This window comes from Chiloscyllium plagiosum, chromosome 2 (genome assembly GCF_004010195.1).
Source record: "Chiloscyllium plagiosum isolate BGI_BamShark_2017 chromosome 2, ASM401019v2, whole genome shotgun sequence".
Lineage (NCBI taxonomy): Eukaryota > Metazoa > Chordata > Chondrichthyes > Orectolobiformes > Hemiscylliidae > Chiloscyllium > Chiloscyllium plagiosum.
In genome coordinates this window covers 63,236,515-63,258,537 of record NC_057711.1, presented here as the reverse complement: position 1 = coordinate 63,258,537, position 22,023 = coordinate 63,236,515, and the positions used below count along the sequence as shown (strand labels likewise).

The window sequence follows — 22,023 nt, the reverse complement described above, 5'->3', positions numbered from 1 at the left end:
AGATGATGAACCTGTAAGCATTCTAATGAATAAGCATGGACTGAATTGTACTAAACAGCAATAGAAAGTAACACCTGGTTGATTCTTTCATAGGCTGCACTCTGCTCCTGACTCCAATGTCATGGCTTGTTTTTTGGACAAAAGCTCACTTAAGGGCTAAGTTGGGATAAACTTTCTAACTTGCTTCACCATGCCCAGGAAGTTCCGTACATTATTTTCTCACTCTGGTGTTAGAAATTCACTGATTCTTGTCATTCTTTGTTCACTGTGATGTCTTGTTCGGAAAATATGTCCTAGAAATGTAATCATCACTTTGCAGAATTAGCATTTCTCATTTAATGTAAGATTTGAGTTCTATAGGTCGAATAGGCTGGAACTTCTTTCACTGGAGGTTAAGAGGTTGAGGGATGACCTTATAGAGGTTTATAAAATCATGAGGGGTATAGATAAGGTGAATAGCAGATGTCTTTTTCTCAGAGTGGGGGAGTTTCAGACTGGGGGCATATTTTTAAAGTGAGGGGAAAAAGATTTTAAAAAAACGAGGGACAATGCTTTTGCACAGAGACTGGTTCATTTATGGAATGAACTTCCAGAGGAAGTGATGGACGCGGGTACAGTTACAATATTTAAAAGACATTTAGGTAAGTATATGAAAAATAAATGTTTAGAGGGATATGGGCCAATCTCAGGCACATGGGACTAGTTTAGTTTGGGATTATGGTCAGCATGGACTGGTCAAACCAAATGGTCTGTTTTGGTGCTATCTGACTCTATAACTCTATGATTCTATGTCCCTGATTATCGGTCATGTTCTTTCTTTGATTTGAGAGAAAGTGAGGGCTGCAGATGCTGGAGATCAGAGCTGAAAATGTCTTGCTGGAAAAGCGCAGCAGGTCAGGCAGCATCCAAGGAACAGGAGAATCGACGTTTCGGGCATAAGCCCTTTCAACCCTGACAGGAAGTTACAGCCTGGAATCTCATCGCTGTGTTCAGGGTGGTTTATGTACAGAATAACAGATAGCCCGGAGTGAGTTACAGCCTGGAATCTAATCGCGGGGTTCAGGGTGCCCGAAACGTCGATTCTTTCTTTGATTTATCATGCCCTGTGTTATCACAGAACAGATGGCTTTAGAATACTATTGGTTCCTGTCTAGGCATTAAACTGTTCCAAGTTTCCTTTTCATGTTTCCATTCCAGGAATCAAGATATTACATTTTGGGAAATCTCTGGATTCCAAATCCCAAATGGTATATAATTGAGGCGATACCATTGAATGGTGTAATAAGTGTAACTATCAATATTAAAAATATTTACCAGAAACCACAGTTGTAGCCGGTTTTCTGAAAAACCTGCTTTCTCTTTTGCCAAACTAAGAGAGAATAGTTGAGGATAGTTACCAGCCCTGAAAGCCAGTGAGTCAATTCTGCTACTGTGATAAGACCTTGCCTTTAATCATGCTATCTTACTGAGATTTTACTGTTCTCATAAAAGGATATGTAATTTTTCTTAGCAGTGTACAGATGATTGGTATAGTAATGTTTTGAAGAGTGGCATGGTAGTCCCACTTGAAGTTACTTAAACCTTTGAAATTTTGGAAGGTTTTTCAAAGTTTTTCTCCCATCTCTATTCTTAAGTATTATAACCAAACTAGGAAATAATATGGCATTTTTGCCCAACTGTAGGCATTCTGATTCCTCGATCTGTATATTGTTTCACTGACATTTCTTCTGTGACTAACCTTCCTGGTGATTTTCCCACACACCTGAACAAGTGTGTATCTTGGAGGGTGAAGCTTTCTTTTCTGAAGACTTTCAGACTTCAACTGTAGCAAGCTGCCTGTCAGTATTAAAACAGCCATTCCTGTGATGAGTTTCAATTCTGTTTCAAATATTATATTTTCAAGTTGATAGTCCAGAATATGTTTTGCCTCTCTATGCTGGTTGCTAGCAATGTTGTCTTTACCTGAAAGATGTTGGCATCATTAACAGCTTGAACTTTTCCTTATTGTATTATTTCTATCCAGAGAAATCTTTCTTCTCTTTGTACCTTTTCTTTGTTTCTGAGCTGATGGAGGCGCTGTTAACTTATTTATGTTTTCTGAAGCATCCCACTTATAGAATTAGCCACAATTATAGAATTAATCTCCCAATGTTGGACATCGTTGCATGTGTAATTTTGTTTGGAGCCACATCTTCCACAGCCTAAACATAGTCAAATACATTGAGAAATACATACTATGACCAATCAGAGTGAGCATGGTTTCATGAAGGGAAAATCATGTTGGACAAATTTACGGAAGTTCTTTGAGAATGTAACAAGCAGAATAGATAAAGATGAACCAGTAGATGTGATGTATTTGGATTTCGAAAAGGCTTTTGATGAGGTATCACACGTACAGATACTTAATAAGTTAAGAATCCAATATCAGAAGTAGTATATTAGAATGGATAGAGGATTGGCGAAATAATTTTAAAAAAGAGTTGGAATAGGAGGCATTTTCAGGATGGCAGACTGTAACTAATGAAGTGCTACAGGGGTTGGTTCTTAGGCCACAACTATTTACAATACATATTCATGATTTGGATGATGGAAATGAATGTATGATAGCCAAGTTTGCAGATGACATAAAAATAGGTGAGAAGACAAGTGGTGAGGATGACACAAACATGTACAGAGGAACAGAGACAGATTAATTATACTAGATAGAATATACTATGGGATAGAATATACTATGAAGTTTCGCACTTCAGCAAAAAAAAGGTGAATATTATTTAAATGGAGAATGACTGCAGGAAGCTACAGAACAAACAGATTTGAAGGTCTTTGTGCATGAATCACAAAGAGCTGGCAGCCAAGCTCAGTGGATAATAGTGAAAGTAAATGGATTGTCACCTTTATTTCAAAGGGATAGAAGATAAAATTAGGGAGGTCTCGCTAAAATTATACAAGACACTAACCAGGCCACTAGAATACTGTGAATAGTTTCAGTCCCCTTATCTAAGAAAATATATATTGATATTGAAGGCAGTTCAGAGCAGGTTGACTAGCTTGATTCTGGGTGTGAAAGGATTTTCTTTGGAGGAGAGGTTGAATAGGTTGGGCTTGTACTCATTGGACTTTACAAAAATGAGAGGCCACTTTATTGAAACATTTAAGATTATTAGGAGGCTTGACAAGGCAGGTGCTGAGATGTTGTTTTGCTTTGAGAGCAATTAGGGTCGGTGTGGACTTGTTGGGCCGAACGGCCTGTTTCCACACTGTAGGGAACCTAATCTAAATTAAAACACCCCCTAATCTCAGAGCAAGGGCTCGCCCATTTAAGACAAAGATGAGGAATTTTCTTCTCTCAGAGGACAGTGAATTTGTGGAATTCTTTACAGCAGAGAACTGTTGAGACTGGGTGGTTAAGTATATTGAAGGCTGAGATAGATTTTTAATTATAGAGGTATCAATGGTTATGGGGATAAATTAGAAAAGTGCAGGTGCAGATTATCAGATCAATCATGATCTCATTGAATGGTGGAGCAGAATTGAAGGGCCAAATGGATTATTTCTGACATTTTGTGGTTTTATCATGATTTACACAAATGTTATTATATCATCCTTATTTTCAGGGACTAAGCAATTTTGCCCCCAAAACATGTGCTTTTAGAAATGTCAGTTGTAACACTTCCCGGAATATTATTTTGCTGCAGGCAAATTTACTTTCCTTCAGTGGAGGTGAGATTTTGACCTTGCCTATTTCTGTTGTTAAACTACATTGACTTTAATTCAGAGAGCAGCAGTGCCAGTCAAGCTCCCTGCTGCTGCTGAGGAAGTAGATTTTAAAGGGCCTGTGGCAACACCTTGGAGGGAAACACTAGCAGTACGGAGAGTGAAAGAATTAAGCTGTTTCAGCATCATGTGAGATTTTTGCAGCACCAGCAACAGCTGGAAAATTCAGTCTGGAAGCCTGTAAAACTCCAAGAGGCTGCACTTTAGGAGATGTCATACTTGTTTTTGTCTTTCTTTTTAATGTACACTAAAAATACTTATTGCTGTCTTCAGCCATCCAGGTTTAATGGGTAGGAGCAGAAGAGGAAAGTAATTCGAAAAGCAAAAAAAAAAAGTCATGTTATAATCTTTCACTTGACCTGGATAACATATACCCATAAGATTCCTACTTATTTCTGCTCAAAACTCCAGACCCAGACTAGTCTTGGTCCAAATATTTCAATTATTTACTCCTCTTTAGTAAGGCAGTGTTTCAACAATATCCACTATTTTAATGTCAAAACAATTTAGTGGCAGGTTGCAGCATGTGCCGTGTAATTCATACTTTTCAATGCATTTTTCAAAGGAAAGTTTACAGTCAAATCGGTATTCACTTGCACAGTATACTATTTCACATTCAGTTAATAAAGGTTCCATTCTTGATGAATTTTCAGTGGTTATTTGATATGATTGTGCCAGAACATTGATATGGCTGCACAGAACAACCAAAGCCAGTCTGTTTTCAGCCTTCAGGAAAACCTGATTAAGAAGCATTCCAACTCCAGCAATATTGAAACAACACAATGTAACTAAAAATGCCAGACATGTTTATCAATATAACATCAAAATTATTTTGCATTAATGCTGAATGTGAAGTGTAAATCCAGTACGATGGCTAAAACTGACTGAAGCAAAGGATAGTCAGACTCACTTCTCTCAGCCAGGCCTTGACATTGGATTCAAGCTGCATTTACTTTGGAGAACTTTAGTGTAAGATTAGGGGCACTGATAACATTTCTACCTCTGGAACAGAAGCTCTGAGTTTGATCCCCATGCTAGCACTTGTCGCTGATCAACGGTAGCCCATCAGATCTATTGATAGTCACATCATGTAAATCCTTCTGATATACCTGATGGGATGGGAGTTATAATTCCCAATTGCCTGCTCCTCTGTTGTGGCAATGTCTGTGCCCAGGTGTCCATGGCTAGTGTCTATTGGCTTTCATGACAGAATGGCACCAGGTGGGGGCTAGGGTACAATCTTTCCCCCATCAATAACAAGTTCATTGAATCTACTGTGTGCTTTCCAACCTCTAATGGGCTGGTTTATTTTTTGCTTAATGAACTTGAACTTTTTTTTACAAAAACATTGTGTAAATGTGCCTTATTTCCCCCACAAATGACATTTTGATTTAAGATTTTCTAAGTTTTCTTTAAAACTTTGATTGGAATTACAATGCCCCTAAGGGCCTCTCTCATCACTTTGTTCTCCTTTGGTTAATTTTCTTTATTTTTCATACCCTATTGTAGGTGTTAAGAATAAGAGAGTTTGCTGGTCAGCCATTCTACAGAAGAGCCGCTGAACCATTATATTACTTTGCCCAAAAGCATGGACCAATCTAATGAAATTTCATTGCTCAATCCACTGAAGTGAGGATGAGAAAACAGACAGAGAAGAAAGTATTAATGTCAAAGACAGCAAAAATATTCAAAGCTTCAATTATGGCCTATCCATGAATGAATTTGAACAACATACAGTAATAATGGTCAATAATATCTTTACTGAAATGCAGTAGGACGACTGTTTGGGGCATCATGCTAGATTTGCTGATTAGGAAGAAAAGAATACCATTAGACTCAGTGTGAATAATTGCACTAATATTGCTGCAAACTGGATTTTCTGACCACACTGTCTTTAATTTAAAAGATTCTGATGCACTGTTTTGCCATTGCAATTGGCAGAAATTCTGCATGTATAAGACTCCCAACAGCAATATATCAAGCAGAGTATACAAATCCAGATTTTCTGATGGCCAGATAGTCGTTCATCTAGCACTGATGGCAGTTGCACGTAGGAGCCCTACAAATCATCATCATAGCAGACTCCAAAGGAATTGCCTGGTAAACTGAAGATTTAGCTGTTCTCACTATCTCCAAATTGAAGATTCTCTGGGCAATTCCTCTATGCCTGAAACCATCCAAAAATCTCCCACTAAATTTGAGAATTTGGAGTGTCCAGATGAAATTGAGTAAATACTTAGTAAATATGCAGGAAAAGTTACATTGCTGGGGAGGCAATGGCCTAGTGGCATTATTGCTGGACTGTTAAACCAGAGACCCAGGTAATGTTCTGGAGACATGGGTTCAAATCTTACCATGGCAGATGGTGGAATTTGAGTTCAATAAAAAAACAAAAATCTGGAATTAAGAATCTAATAATGACCATGAAATTGTTGTCAATTGCTGGAAAAACCCACCTGGTTCACTAATGGAAGCAAACTGCCAACTGTACCTGATCTGGCCTCCACATGACTCCAGACCCACAGCAATATAGTTCACTGTTAACAGCCCTCTTGGCAATTAGGGATGGACAATAAATGCTGGCCGAGCCAGTGACACCCACATCCCATGAATGAATAAAAAATAAATAAATACACAGTTACTTAGGAGTCAAACTATCAAACTGACCCAAATTTACTTCGTACAGTGGCAATTACACCTGCCCAGACCCTTTTACTGCTCCTCACTTACCTCACTCTGGACTCAATCTGCCTTCACCTGCCCTGCCCTCTTTTTCGCACTCCAGATCCAAACTGGCTGCAATCCTCTACCTGGCACCCCACCCATCTGGCACCTTAACTTTGTGCTTAACATTTGACAGCAGCTAACAAAGGGGCTGTCTCAACTTTTAAATTTCAGCTTGCTGCTGTGTGAAGGGAGCATGGTGTGCCTTACCCCAGTAGTGCTGTACTATGAGATAAACTGTCAAAATGGACGTACAGTTCACATTTCTGAAGGAGAAATGGTCGCATTCTCCTGTTAGAAATGCAGAGTAGCATTCTTTTGGAAAAGAAGAGATGGAATAGCAATCTGCATGAGCTTGTTGTTTGTTGGAAAACCCTGTCCATAATTTGTTATTTTCAGACAAAAAAATGCAGCATGGCCTTACAGTTGATGAAAGCTGCATGTTAGAATGAAGTTAAGCAGTGTGGGTTGCAGTTGTGTATAATCTATTCTAAATAAAGCTCCCAAGTCTGATACTGAGAAAGGTATCAGAGGTCAAGGTTCATCCACACAGACTCAGTCACTGAGTGGAATTTTTGTGGAGACAACGGATTATGTGGAGGCTGAAGAGCTAGCAAGAAATCTGCAAAGTCTTTCTTCCAGAAGTCTTTGTCTACTTCATAGTGGAAGCACTTAATAGATCAGCATTAGGTCATATTGCCAAGCAAAACGTTTTAGCTAATTAGAAACTTCCAGCTCTATTGAATGGCAGCACCCAGAGGTAAGCAGTGACTGTTGCCAGTCCTGCACCCACCTGAATCCTATAACCTTGGGCAGCACGATGGCTCAGTGATTAGCACTGTTGCCTCACAGCACCACGAACCCGGGTTTGATTCCAACCTCATGTGACTATGTGGAGTTTGCACATTCTCATGTCTGCGTGGATTTTCTCCAGGTGCTCCAGTTTCCTCCCACAATCCAAAAATGTGCGGGTCAGGTGAATTGGCCATGCTAAATTACGCATAGTATTAGGTGCATCAGTCAGGGGTAACTATAGGGTAGGGTAATGGGTATGGGTGGGTTACTCTTTGGAGGTTCAGTGTGGACTTGTTGGGTTGAAGGGCCTGCTTCCATACTGTAGGGAATCTAATCTAATCTGAATAGTTAGATTTGAAAATGATTGATCTGACCCACATTCACCTGGCACTTCTTCCTGTTAAAGGCAATTCCTTCATGATGAGCTGCCTCCGATCAGCAAGTAAAAATTTCAATTTAGCTCTTCATTGGCTTTGCCTGTCACTGCAGTATCAATATCAATGCATCTATATCTAGGAATACTTCCAGTAATTTTATCCACATGTGCCGGAACAGTTCCTGACTGAGAAATTGACAAAAGATAGTCTCTGCAAGGATAAATTCTTGAGTTTTCTTTGCAAAGTGAAATGACTAATGCCCATGCTTGGCACATAGCTTATAAAAGAATTTAGATCCCATGAATTTGGGGAACAGTTCTTCTAATATTGGAATTTCTGTGGACATCTCTTTTTTATGGTAAGATTTAGATGTCTTCAGTCCAAACACACTCTGGTTGTGCCATCTTTCTTTAGCATATCTGTGTGCAAATGTATGCAGCGGATAATATTATAATACTGTCCAGCTTGTTCTTAATCTTCCCTTGATTATGAATACTGCAGTTTATGGGTGGGTCAATTGATGGAATTGCAACTTCTCTGAAGCCACTTTACTTCAATGGAAATGTGGCCCACTGTGAAGGTGTCTGCAAGGCTAGTTACACAAAGTTCATTTAGTTCTTGCAAGGCTCAGCTGGTGATGTAGAAGCTTGCAAAATTAGAATTTATGTACTTTATATAAAGTAGAATTGGCCTCTCCTTTATTGGATAATTGACAAATTTTCACACTGGTGAAGTGAAGCGATCCTATTATAATGTAGCAGTTATGAAAAATTTTACATATTGGGTCTGATCTCTTCACAGTAATGAGCAGAATTCAATGATGTGCCCTGCTAAAATTTGTAAATTTGTGCTTATGGGATGACTCAGTGGAGACCTGTATTCATCTATCGTGTTCTGAAAAAAAAAAATAAAATGAGTTAATGTTCAATGAAGCCAGCCAAAGAAATCCCCTTACAACTTGTCTAAATGGCAACACCGATGTCAGTGAAATCAATCACCACACAGGCTTACTGACGGTTGGAAGGAGATGATTCAATCTGTGGCTAACATTTGCTGAAATGCAATAAGGCTAATCTCATCAATCTCCTAGGCTACCAAGAAACAGTTACACAAGGTCAGACACATCTGCTGTAGTCTTTTCAATAAAGCACAGACATACACTGAGTTCCACACAGCAATCCACTAAATACAATTGACTCTTCATTTTTTGCAGCAAAAATATAATTATTAACACAGAATTATTTCTTACAGACAATGTCCCAGGCACCACCTTCATCACCATCCCTGGGTATGTTCCATTCCAAAAGCAGGATAGACCCAAAAGATGTGCCAACATAATAATATACAATCTGGAAGGAAATGTACTTAGAATCCACAATATTGACTCCAGAACCCATGAAGTATCAAGGCATCAGGTCAAACAGGGACAAGGAAATCTCCAGCTAATTAAAATATAGCATTCTCCCTCGACCGATGAATCCGTGCTCCTCAATGTTGAACAACACTTACAGGAAGAATTGAGGATGGCAAGGGCATGGAATGTACTCTGAGTGGGATATTTCAATGTCCATGTCAAGAGTGGTTCGGCAGCAGCACTATTGATTGAGCTGGTTAGGTCCTAAAGGACATACCTGCTAGACTGGGTCTGCAATAGATTGTGAGCGAACTGACAAGAGGGAAAAGCATACTTGACCACATCCTTACCAATCTGTCAGCTGCAAATGCATCTGGCCCATGACAGTATCGGTAAGAGTGAACACATCACAGTCTTCGTGGAGACAAAGTCCCATATTCGCATTGATAACATGTGGTACAATCATTATGCTAAATGAGGCAGACTATGAACAGATTTAGCAACTTAAGACTGGTTTTCCATGAGGGTCTCTGGGCCATCAGAAGCAACCAAACTGTATACCAACACAGTCTGCAACTTCATGGTCTGGCATATCCTCCACTTTGCCATTGTCATCAAGTTCTGTGAAGAGTGCAGGAGAGCAATGCCAGGAGCAACAATGGTCATCTCCAAAAAGACAATTTAACCACTGCCCCTTGACATTCAGTAGTGTTACTATCACTGAAACCCCCACTATTAACATCTTGGGGGTCACCATTGACCAGAATCTGAACTGTCTAACCAAACATTACAGTAGTTAAAACAGCTGGTCAGAGACCAAGAGTATTGCAACAAGTAACTCACCTCCTGACTTCCCAAGCCTGTTCACCATTGACAAGGCACAAGTCAGGAGTGTGATGGAATGCTCCCCAGTTGCATGGATGGGTGCAGCTCTAACAACACTCAAGAAACTTGAAACCACCGAGAACAAAGCTGCCCACTTGATTGGTACCACATCCACAAGCATCTACTCCTTTGTGTGTTATTTAAAAGATGCACTGCAGAAATTCAATAAAAAACTCACGAAAATCCATGTTCTTAAGCAGCACCAAATGCAAGGCCACTTCCATCTAAAAGGACAAGAGTGGCAGTCACATTAGAATATTGCCACCGAAAAGTTCCCTTTCAAATTACTCACCACTGTGATGTGTAAATATAACTCTGTTCCTTCGGTGTCATTGGATCAAGATCCCGGAATCCTCGTTCCAAAGGTATTATGTGCCTATCCTAAAGCACATTATCTGCAGTGCCTCAAGAAAGCTATTCATTACATCTTGTCCAGAGCAACTGTGGACAGACAATAAATGTGAAACCAGCAAGTGGCATCCAGGTCCCGCAAGGAAATTTTAAAAATCATGGCTAGGATTGAAATTGATATATAATTTTAATAGAAATATTAACTTGTTTTAAATAAACTAATATCCCACTCATTAAGTAATGTCATGCTAAATCCGGTAAATTGAAATAGCATGAAATCACATTTTCCATTAACTAGTTTAAGTAATCATTAATAAAAATTGTTATAAACAAATTAATGAAATTAAATAAAGATTAATTAGAGCAGACAATTATTTGTGGAAGTACAATTATATTTGATTAAAGGAAAATACACCAAGTGTAAAAGTTCTGCTTGGGTAAGTAGCTGACATACTGTGCTTCTTCTGAATATTATAATATTCAAATTTCACAAATTGCATTCGTTTCTCAAGAAAATTGTCTCTTCTATTCTCATGAAACTGCATATTCCTTTTTACTGAAGCACAGTTCTACTGCTGTAGGAGCAAATTACTGCAGATGCTGAAATCTGTTCTGAAAAAAAAAATGCTGGAGATCACAGCAGTAAGGCAGCATGACTCTTCATCATCAAAACTCAAAATGTTAGTTTGCTTTCTCTCCATGGATGCTGCCTGACCTGCTGTGATCTCCAGCAACTTTTGTTTTCAGTACAGTTCTACTATTATAGAGTCATAGAAATGTACAGCATGGAAACAGACCCTTCAGTCCAACCCGTCCATGCCGACCAGATATCCCAACCCCAATCTGGTCCCACCTGCCAGCACCCGGCCCATATCCCTCCAAATCCTTCCTACTCATATACCCATTCAAATGCCTTTCAAATTTTGCCATTGTACCAGCCTCCACCACTTCCTCTGGCAGCTCATTCCATACACGTACCACCCTCTGCGTGAAAAAGTTGCTCCTTAGGTCTCTTTTATATCTTTAATTTGTCTAAATGATCGTTTCCTTGTGTAAGCCGTATACAAAATCAATGGCAACAGATTAGTGACAACATAACAGCCAAGGTGGTTCTCATCCAATTTCCACACACTTTCAGCAGAAGTCACTGAATTGTAATTTTCCCTCCCTAATGCAAAAACAAAGAATGACTATTATACAGGTAATGCTTACATGCCAGTTGAATTTAGCCAGCTCACAGTTCAAGGATTAAAACTGGAATTTTATTGATCTCTACACCTAATCTACTCACTGGATAAATGAACCATGATATTGGAATAGATATGCGTATCTATTCAACATTTAAGGATGAACTCACCAGTAAAACAACATGTTTATCCAACGTTTAGTTGAAATAAACAAAACAAATAAAGTGTGAGGTTTCATCCTCCGTGTAAGCCAATTTATCTGATAGCCCAAGAAACAATAACCTCGTAGATTTTCTTTAAGTCACCATCACTGCAAATTTTCATGCTGTAGTACTGCACTTAAATGAATAGCTGTCTCTCAGTTGCTTTTCTGTTCAATTTCATAAAGATTTTAATACTAACCAGTTTTTATGGTTACATTATTTTATTGATCAGAACAGGTGATTTTTCATGGGCATTTCTTATAAGAGCAAGTCAAATTTACATTGTTTTTATTTTTATTGCAAAAGCAGAGTTTTTAAAGGCAATGGGAATCATACATACATGCTTCTCCAAATAGCTGCATAACTGCTTAAGACTTGTCAATGTCTATGTATTCTAAGATATCATTGGGGTAGTTAATTGACGAGTTCACTAATTTCGCAGGGTAAATATAACTCTTGCAAGTCAGCAAGACTATTTAGTGTGCAAATTTAATGCACAACATTTATATTTATTGGAGCATTTAAATTTGTTTTGGATTGCGACATATTTTAACAGCTAAATAACTAAAAATGTACTTTCTATATGGTAGCATCAATATGAGCCAATATGTCTCAATTCTCTTCACGCAGGTTTTGGAGAAGTTAGCGCAGCTAATTCTCCCAGGGATGAGAGATACTGTGAGTATCTGTATGTGATATCCACCCATGTGAATTCATTATAATATGAATTCATTAAATACCATAAATAAATACAGTACCCAATGGCTGCATGCTTTTAACATTAGATCTTGAACATTTTTTCTGAACTCCCTCAGCTTGTACTGATTTGAACCAATGTTTGCAGTTTATGTGTTTATGCAAATGATGTAGATTACAAAATTATTATGTATAAAATGTGATAAATCCAAACACTCTAGCAACACAGAGTCATAAAGTCTGACAGATGTACAGCACGGAAACAGACCTTTCAGTCCAACTCATCCATGCTTACCAGATTTCCTAACCTAATCTAGTCCCATTTGGCAGCACTTGGCCCCTATCACTCTAAATCTTCTTATTCATGTACTCATCCAGATGCCTTTTAAATGCTGTAATTTTACCAACCTCCACCACTTCCTCTGGCATCTCATCCCATACATGCACCACCTTCTGCATGAAAAGGTTGCCCTTAGGTCCCTTTTATATCTTTCCCCTCTCACCCTAAACATATGCCCTCTAGTTCTAGACTGCCCCACCCGAGGGAAATGACCTTGTCTATTTATCCTATCGATGCCCCTCATGATGTTATAAACCTCTATAAGGTCACCCCTCAATCTCTGACGCTCCAGGGAAAACAGCCTATTCAGCCTCTCCCGACAGCTCAAATCCTCCAACCCTGGCAACATCCTTGTAAATCCTCCCTTTTCTGAACCATTTCAAGTTTCACGACATCCTTCCGATAGGAAGGAGACGAGAATTGCACACAATATTCCAATATTCTGTACAGCCACAACATGACCTCCCAACTCCTATACTCAATGCTCTAACCAATAAAGGAAAGCATACGAAATGCCTTCTTCACTATCTTATCGACATACGACTCTACTTTCAAGGAACTATGAACCTGCACTCCATGCTCTCTTTGTTCAGCAACACGTCCCAGACCTTACCAATTAGTGTATAAGTCCTGCTCTGATTTGCTTTTCCAACATGCAGCACTTTGCATTTATCTGAATTAAACTCTGTTTGCCATACCTCAGTCCATTGGCCCATCTGATCAAGATCCCATTGTAATCTGAGGTAACCTTCTTCGCTGCCCACTACATCTCCAATTTTGGTGTCATTTGCAAACTTACTAATTATACCTCCTATGTTCACATCCAAATCATTTATATAAATGATGAAAAGCAGTAGACCCAGCACCAATCCTTTGTGGCATTCCAGTAGTCACAGGCCTCCAGTCTGAAAAACAACCCTCCGCCACCCTCTGTCTTCTACCTTCGAGCCAGTTCTGTATCTAAATGGCTAGTTCTCCCTGTATTGCATGAGATCTAACCTTGATCACCAGTCTCCCATGAGGAACCTTGTCGAATGCCTTACTGAAGTCCATATAGATCACATCCACCACTCTGCCCTCATCAATCCTCTTTGTTACTTCTTCAAAAAACTCAATCAAGTTTATGAGACATAATTTCCCACGCACAAAGCCATGCTGACTATGGGTATAATGTGAGTTGAATTTGATCATGAGAATTACAGTCAGTTCTGCTACAACTCGGTAGTTTCATTCTCGTGCAATCCCATGTTAAAAGAAAATCACATAATCGCAGCACCGTTTAAACTAATATATAACCAATATATGCTTTAAAACTTCACACTTTAGAAAGTGTCCCCAAATCGTCAATCGTGTTATAGCAAATTCACATGAATGAAATGCTCATTATAGCTGAACAACCTATACTTTAAAATTATAAGTACATTTTTTTCATAGGAAATTAACAAGTTGCTATAAAAATAATGAATATATGACATTTGCTACTTAATAATTTCATGTTGACAAGGGAACAATTTTTCATGGGGATCATTCATTTATTAAATTCTATTTTCACCGATAACAAGCTTTTATAAGACTTTGCAATCTTTCCAACTTCATTGGGAAAAGTTCACATTTCCGTTAGGTTCCTTCATAAACATCAGTGAGTTCATGATTAAATATTTTACCTTCCTGTATCTCTTATATAAATCTATAACCACTGTTATAGTTCTTTCATAACATAAATACTTTTAAACCAAAATATCAGTGGTATTAATACTTGTGTCAAATGACACAGGGCTGTTGGGGATGGGGGAGAGAGGTGGGGTAGTGACAATTATGTTTCAAAACATGGCCAATTAATTGCAACACTATTTTAGCACATGTTTTGCACAAGATATCTTGGTAAGAGAGTTGATCATGCACTAGAAATGACTGTCTGGGGAATTGCTAAGGGTCTGATTGACAATAAAAAATAGTCTGCTAGCACTCATTAAGGGGTCTGTTGTGGTTCTGTTTGCCGAGCTGGAAATTTGTGTTGCAGACGTTTCATCCCCTGTCTAGGTGACATCCTCAGTGCTTGGGAGCCTCCTGTGAAGCGCTTCTGTGATGTTTCCTCCGGCATTTACAGTGGTAAATGCCGGAGGAAACATCACAGAAGCGTTTCACAGGAGGCTCCCAAGCATTGAGGATGTCACCTAGACAGGGGACGAAACGTCTGCAACACAAATTCCCAGCTCGGCGAACAGCACCACAACAACGAGCACCCGAGCTACAAATCTTCTCACAAACTTTGATTAAGGAGTCTGCCCAGCATTTTGGTGTTTTATGCTGCAATTAAATCTATGGTCAATTTTCAATGTCATTTCCTGCTGGAATTTCACAGATGCTTTCTGAACCACATCAGGAGATTTTCTGGGACATTTTATCAAGACTTTGTCAACAGTTTTTTCAGTCAATATTCATTCTAGAAATTCTCTGAGATGATTCCATTCACCATCAATGCTGTCCCCTTAAGAAGATGCAGGACATCCCTTTTCTCTGGACCTTCTCCGAGAAAGTCTTGAGGCATACTGGTAGCATCCTTAGCTCTAGGCCAAAAGCTCTCCATTTCAGTCCCTCCTCAGAACTTCATGGCTTGATAAGATGTGCCTTGACATGACCAAACAAGTTGATTATCAATCTTTGTATCCTACCAGTACATCTATGACAGGTGGTAAGAGTGGGAGTGCCCCCTCCTATCAGGTGAAAGGACTCCAAACGTAACTCCTTACCATGAACAAGTGTCATACTTATTCAGGCGGATTACGACATACTCACCAGTGCATATCCAAGACCCTGAATATCCTGAAACCTTCTACAGTGCATCAGACACAGCAATCCATACCTTCAATGGGCTGGTGCAAGGAGTATTAATTCACTGCTCTGTGAAGATCAGCCTTTGAAGGCACCTTCAGGTCTCTGGCAAGTTTAAACCATGGTAAAAATGAACTAGCCCCAAAATTGCAAATTAAGATCAGACTTTTAAATGATAATCTCTTATTAGCATACAACACATTTCGTTCCCATTTTTACCATTGCACCAAACTAAATGACAATAAAATTTGTGCTTCTACTGGTTTCTGTTATTTTGGTTATCTACTTTTTCTTTAATGTTGAAAAATGTGACATGCTATCAAAGCGTTTTCTCATTGCTTACCCAGACAGATGCAAAATACCACCTTATAAAGGGAGCAACAATTTATTTTGTATGAGAAAAAATGATCATTGATTAGGAAGTCAAATCTGGATCCAGGCGCAGGTGGGTACTGCAGATGTTGAAGATTAGAGTCAAGATTGGAGTGGTACTGGCAAAGCACAACAGACCAGACAGCATCCGAGGAGCAAGAGCAAAAGCCCTTCATTAGGAATGAGGCTGGGAGTCTCGGGAGTGGAGAGATAAATGGGAGGGGGGATGGGGGTTGGGCTGGGGAGAGGATAGCTGAGAGTGCAATAGGTGGATGGAGGTGGGCTAAAGGTGATAGGTCGGAGAGGAGGGTGGAACAGATAGGTGCGAAGGAAGATTGACAGCGGAAGATGAGGCATTCTTCCTCCAGGCATCGGTTGGTGAGAGAGAGGTGATGGAGAAGGCCAAGGACCTGCATGTCCTTGACAGAGTGGGAAGGGGAGTTGAAGTGCTTGGTCACAAGGCGGTGGGGTTGATTGGTGCAGGTATCCTGGAGATGTTCTCTGATGCGCTCTGCAAAAAGGCATCCAGTCTCCCCAATGTAGAGGATACCGCATTGGGAGCAACGAATACAATAAGTGACGTGTAGAAGTGCAGTTGAAACTTTGATGGATGTGGAAGGCTCCTCTGGGGCCTTGGACAGAGGTGAGGGGGGAGGTGTGGGCACAGATTTTGCAATTCCTGCAGTGACAGGGGAAGGTGCCAGGATGGGAGGGTGGGTTGTTGGGTGGGGTGGACCTGACCAGGTAGTCGCGAAGGGAAAGGTCTTTGCGGAAGGTGGAAAGGGGTAGGGTGGGAAATATATCTCTGGTGGTGAGGTCCATTTGAAGGTGGCAGAAATGTCGGTGGATGATATGATTTATGCAGAGGTTGGTGGGGTGGAAGGTGGGGACCAAATATGAATACAGCATTACCATGGAGAATTATGGGATTATGATCCTTCCCTGTGGTTCTGTTTAGTTCAAAACAGGTGCAATGGTTATACATTTCCTTTTTGCCTGAAGAGGGCATGTACTTAAGAATGAATATGTGTAACTTCTACCAAATATAAGCTTAAATTAGTTGTTAGTGTAATTCTTAGCACATCCAGAATCGTCTCACAAGTGCTATCCAATCATAGAATCACATTTAATGTTAGCCATTATATTTTAAGTTGCAGAAGCATGGGTTGTTTGAGCACTCTGAGTTCTGCCTATAATGAAACTGTTGTTTCATACATAGGTTAACCTGGAATGTGCCATGATAGTGGGGTGAGGCTGGTACTTTACCAATGGCATCCTCTATGGACAGAGATTGCAAGTAGTTGCTGCTCATGGAGCATGTCTTGAGATTTTGTGGAATGCTCACCAACCTGGAGAAAACACCAACTGTCAGGAAACCACTCTGCCTTCCAAGTCATAAATTGGCACTATCTAGTTTCTCTCTGCTACCTGGGAAAGCAGCCACCTTCATACAAATAAGGTAGGTAATAATGAAATGTCAATTCATACAAAATCTCCTCCCTGCTCACTAGCAAGGTTCTAGCCATTTTAAAACAAGTGGAAAATTGGACTTTTCTTACCATTGATAATCTGTTTCACATTCTCACCATATTTCCCCAATTGTCTTGTCATCGCCTATGTTACGCTTGGAAAACTGAGTCCCATATTTGGTTTGGGCCAAAAACATTTCAAGGTTAAGCCTCCATTGGGAATATGAGCAAGTGGCAAAGTTGGTCAATGTCCAGAAACTAGCACTAGTGTCAATAAAAGCTAACGACCCCACTGAATGGTCAAGGTGAAGGATGCATCTGCACATTAGAACTTGATGAAAATAAGTTACATATTTTGGTGCTTAAATTCCAAGGTGACAATAATAGTTGTAAAGTCATTGTCCAGGAGGACCCATGGGAATGTTCTTAAAATCATTCTGAGAGCTCATTAGAATATATGATTTCATTTTTGTCTTACCATGTCACCGAACTAGCCATAAGGAAGTCTGGGGAAAGGAGAAGAAAATTGAATGGAAGCCATTACAAGCCAGCAAGTTTACATTATTAACAGAGAAGCAGGAAAAGAATTCACATTGGTCCTGACTCAACATTAAAGGTACATTTACAGAATCTTGCTTGACTGACCAATCACTTTAGTGGGAGTGCATAAAGCTTCAGTAGACTGATTCAGGGGATGGCAGTTTGTTATATAAGGAGAAATTGGATCAACTGGGCCTGTGTTCATTAAGTTTAGAAAAGCAACAAGCCATCTCATTGAAAGGTATTACATTCTGAGAAGGCTAGACAGACCGGATATAGGGATAATGTTTCATCTGGGCAAGAGCTCTTGGACTGGTATCTAATGCTGTACTGTGCTGGGAACTCCTGAATACATTCTAAACCCCTTGCTCTGACAGAGGCCTGCTGACAAATATGAGATGCTTCTTGGCTTTGTGTCTGTGCTCAATGGCAGTGCATGACAGCAGTAAATATGCCTGGGATCCATGGCTGAGAGGACAAAGTGCGAAAAGGCAATGCTCCAGCGCTATCTTGCATTAAAAATAAATTAATGAATAAAATTGTATAAATAATAAAATACTGAATAAATTGATATCACTGAAACAGCTTCAAAAGTTGATCTTTGCCTCTCCATAGGCTTCACCCTCTCTGCTCCTCCAGTTGCCGCCATCCGATGTCATCCCTGGGGGCCCTGGCAACGCGCTCTCTTTCTGCCGCCATTGGCTTCGGTGTCCGCCTCCCAATCACGCTGCACGGCTCACACACCTCCTCTGACCATGGCTATCGACTGACAGGGTGGCCTGGCTGGTCTTCCGATGCTGCCGCCGCCACCCACCCGAGATGGCCCAAGCTCATGTAGGAAGAGGCCCCACAGCAACCAAAAACAAATAAAAAAAGGGTGACCAAGCTGGAAAGACAATGATGGAGCCGCATGGGTGTGGTTAGACCTACAGCATGAGCCCACGTGTGGCCAAATCCCACGCTGAGGAGCCAAACGGAGCCCATTCCGCCGCCGCCATCTTGGAAGTCATGATGTTTTGTCCAACCAAACAACCCTGGCAATGCGGCCTGATCCAGTCCGTGAGTTGGGTGCATGCCTCTGAGTGCACAGTGTCTTTGCTGCAACATTGTATCGATAGCTGCCAATGCAACCCAAGGTGCAGCATTGAAATGCAGAAGCATCCTGTGTGTGGATCAGAGGTGTGTCATGAAGGTTCTTACAGGTTGACACGTCAGATGCTAATGGCTGAGATGTGCATATGACTGGTGCCCATGGAGCTTACCCAGACGTTGGTGCTCAGTTTCCAACATAGAGGTTGACCAGACCGAACAGCGAGTTGAATCCACAAAGTGCTCATTTTGGTTTCTTTGGTGAGTTTTCCTGATGCCGGGCTTCTTTGGCAAGTTTGGTATTTAGTGAAGCTGAATATTCAAGGATGAGAGTTGTGTCATTAACAAGGCCTACAACAAGCAATATTGACTGACAGTAGGCATCTCACTACTAACTACATGCTGCTTGTGATAAAAGAAGGCATAAGTTGTTCCCCAAAATCATGATGGGCCTCACCGCACTTGTTCCCTGATTCTGCCATATATCTCACATAACACATGTCGCCCAAACCCCTATAGTATTCTACCTTATGACTCTAAGTTTAAATTTACATATGCTTTCTTCCTTACCACAGCTCATCAAAGCATGACATCCATCGGGTAGATCTGTTACAACCACCCTTTTTGCTCTCTTTCTTGGTAGGGATCTCCAGTATCTGCTTGCTCTAAAGGTAATCTAATGAGAAGAGGCCCCTCTCTTAAACAAGATGTAGTGTATTGCATGATGTCAGCAAGATACAGGAGACATTGGTATAAGGGATATTGTTACTGTGACAATGAAGGAGACCTCAATTATGGATTTTACTCCTTTGAAATCCAAATCTATCCTCTCATCAGAATCCATGTGCCATCAACATATTTGACAGTGCTTAATGCACTCCTCAGCATTAACCCTTTCAGACCTTTAAACCTTTATAAAACAAGTCACAACAACAATAATGTACCACATATAAATGCTGGCATGCAGGGCAGATCTAAGCGTAGAACTCATGCAACAAGGTAAAAGCAAAAACGGAAAACCCATGAACTCAGATTCATGCATACCCTGAAGCCTTAATTTGACTGTGAAATACACCCACCAAACCCTTACAATGTACTGCTGTAGTGTCCCATTCTGACAAATGTTAAACACTGTGGTTATAAATGAAAATTTTGTGCTGGAATTCAGTTAGTTGATGGTCCTTTAATATCAACTATCATAATGCTAAGTGTGCAGTACCATACCCTGACCAAATTTTGAGGCCACTCACCATTATGAATAAATAGTAGTTATACAGTTAGGGATCAATCTTCTGATGGAACGAAAATGGTTATGGAGTCCACTGAAGACAGACAAGACAAATCAATAAATGGCAAGAACTATAGGCAGCAGCCATTATCAGGAAACAGATATCCATGGAAACAGAAAACAAACACAGAACAATTTGATAACCTAATGTTGATTGATTTTTCTGCTGAGGTTTAAGAATTAATCAGGAAGGTAAAAAGAGAAAAAAACTATAGCCAACAGTGAAGCAAGGAGTTAACAAAATGGTAAACTGTATGATCTATTTGCAACTCAGTCCAATAACAAGTTCCCCTTCAAGCCACATATCATTCTGACTTGGAATTATATTGTTCCTTCACTGTCCTGGGATCCAATCCTGGAACTACCTCTGCTATATTCCCCTTCAAGCCACATATCATCCTGACTTGGAATTATATTGTTCCTTCACTGTCCTGGGATCCAATCCTGGAACTACCTCTGTTATATTCCCCTTCAAGCCAGATATCATCCTGACTTGGAATTATATTGTTCCTTCACTGTCCTGGGATCCAATCCTGGAACTACCTCTGCTATATCAGGACTCCAGTAGTTTAAGAAGGTAGCACACCACAACTTTCTTACGAACATCATAGATCGGCAATCAATGTTGACCCAGTCAGCAACACCCATATCCTATATAAGAAAGCAGGAATAACAACACAAATCAAGATGGGGAAATTCAAATGTGATAATTCATGGTTTCTGCATTCAGTGTGATATATTCAGTCTCAAAGCATTTGAAATGTAAATCTATCATAGAATGCAGCATGTACATTGGGCACGTTGGATGACAAAAAGTCAAGTCTCAAGATGGCAGTAATATGGAGCGGAGGTTATGTTACAGCAATGTAGAACTCTGGTTAGACTTCTTCCAGAGTGTTGGATTCAGTTTTGGGTGTCAAAACTCAGGAAGGATACATGAACCCAATGGGGGACCTATGCAGAGCAGTTTCACGAGAATAATAATTGGGAAAAGTTTATGTGTTCATGGATAAGAGCATCATTTGTAAGGCCTGAATTTATTGACCATCAATAACTGCCTTGAGAAGGTGATAGTCAACTTCTTGAACCAATGTAGTCTATGCAGTCTAGATATTAGAAAATGAGACCCAGGATTTTGCCATAACAAGGGATAGTGTGTGGCTTGGAGGGGAGCTTACAGAAGAGAGTGCCCTCATATGTCCGCTGATTTGATCTTCTAGATAGGAATGGTTGCGAATTTGAAAGTTGCTGCAATGCATCATGTTGCTGATGCCACTGTGTGCCAGTCATGGAGGCAGTAAATGTTTCAGGTGATAAATGAGGTTGCAATCCACTTCGATGGCATGTACAATTGGGAGCTTCTAGTTCATGAAACTATATTCAATCAGGTAAGAGGTGAGTACTCCATCACACTCCGGACATGTGCCTTGTAGATGAAGGTTAGACTTTTGTGAGTAAGAAGGTGCATTACTTAGCATAAAATTTCCAGCTTCTGACCTGTCCTTCCAGACACAGTTATATATATGGCCGATCCAGTTCAGTTTCTGGTCAATGGGAACCTCGCTGGGGGCATAAGTGATTGTTTATCCTCTTCCTGAACTGAGTCCTTCTTTGTAGATGCCTATTTAATGTACTGACCTGTCTAACCTCAGCCCCTACTGCAGTGTTTGCCACCGCTTCCGCCCCCCACCAACGCCACTCACCTCCATTCTGCTGACACGCCCCCCACAGATCCCACTGTCACCAT

General features: G+C 40.3%; 1 protein-coding gene across 2 annotated transcripts in view; it reads right to left on the bottom strand.

Annotated features, from left to right (window-relative positions):
- LOC122560288 (small conductance calcium-activated potassium channel protein 2-like) overlaps window positions 1-22,023 on the bottom strand; it is a 240,128-nt gene that overhangs the window by 178,971 nt on the left and 39,134 nt on the right. The window lies entirely within an intron of this gene.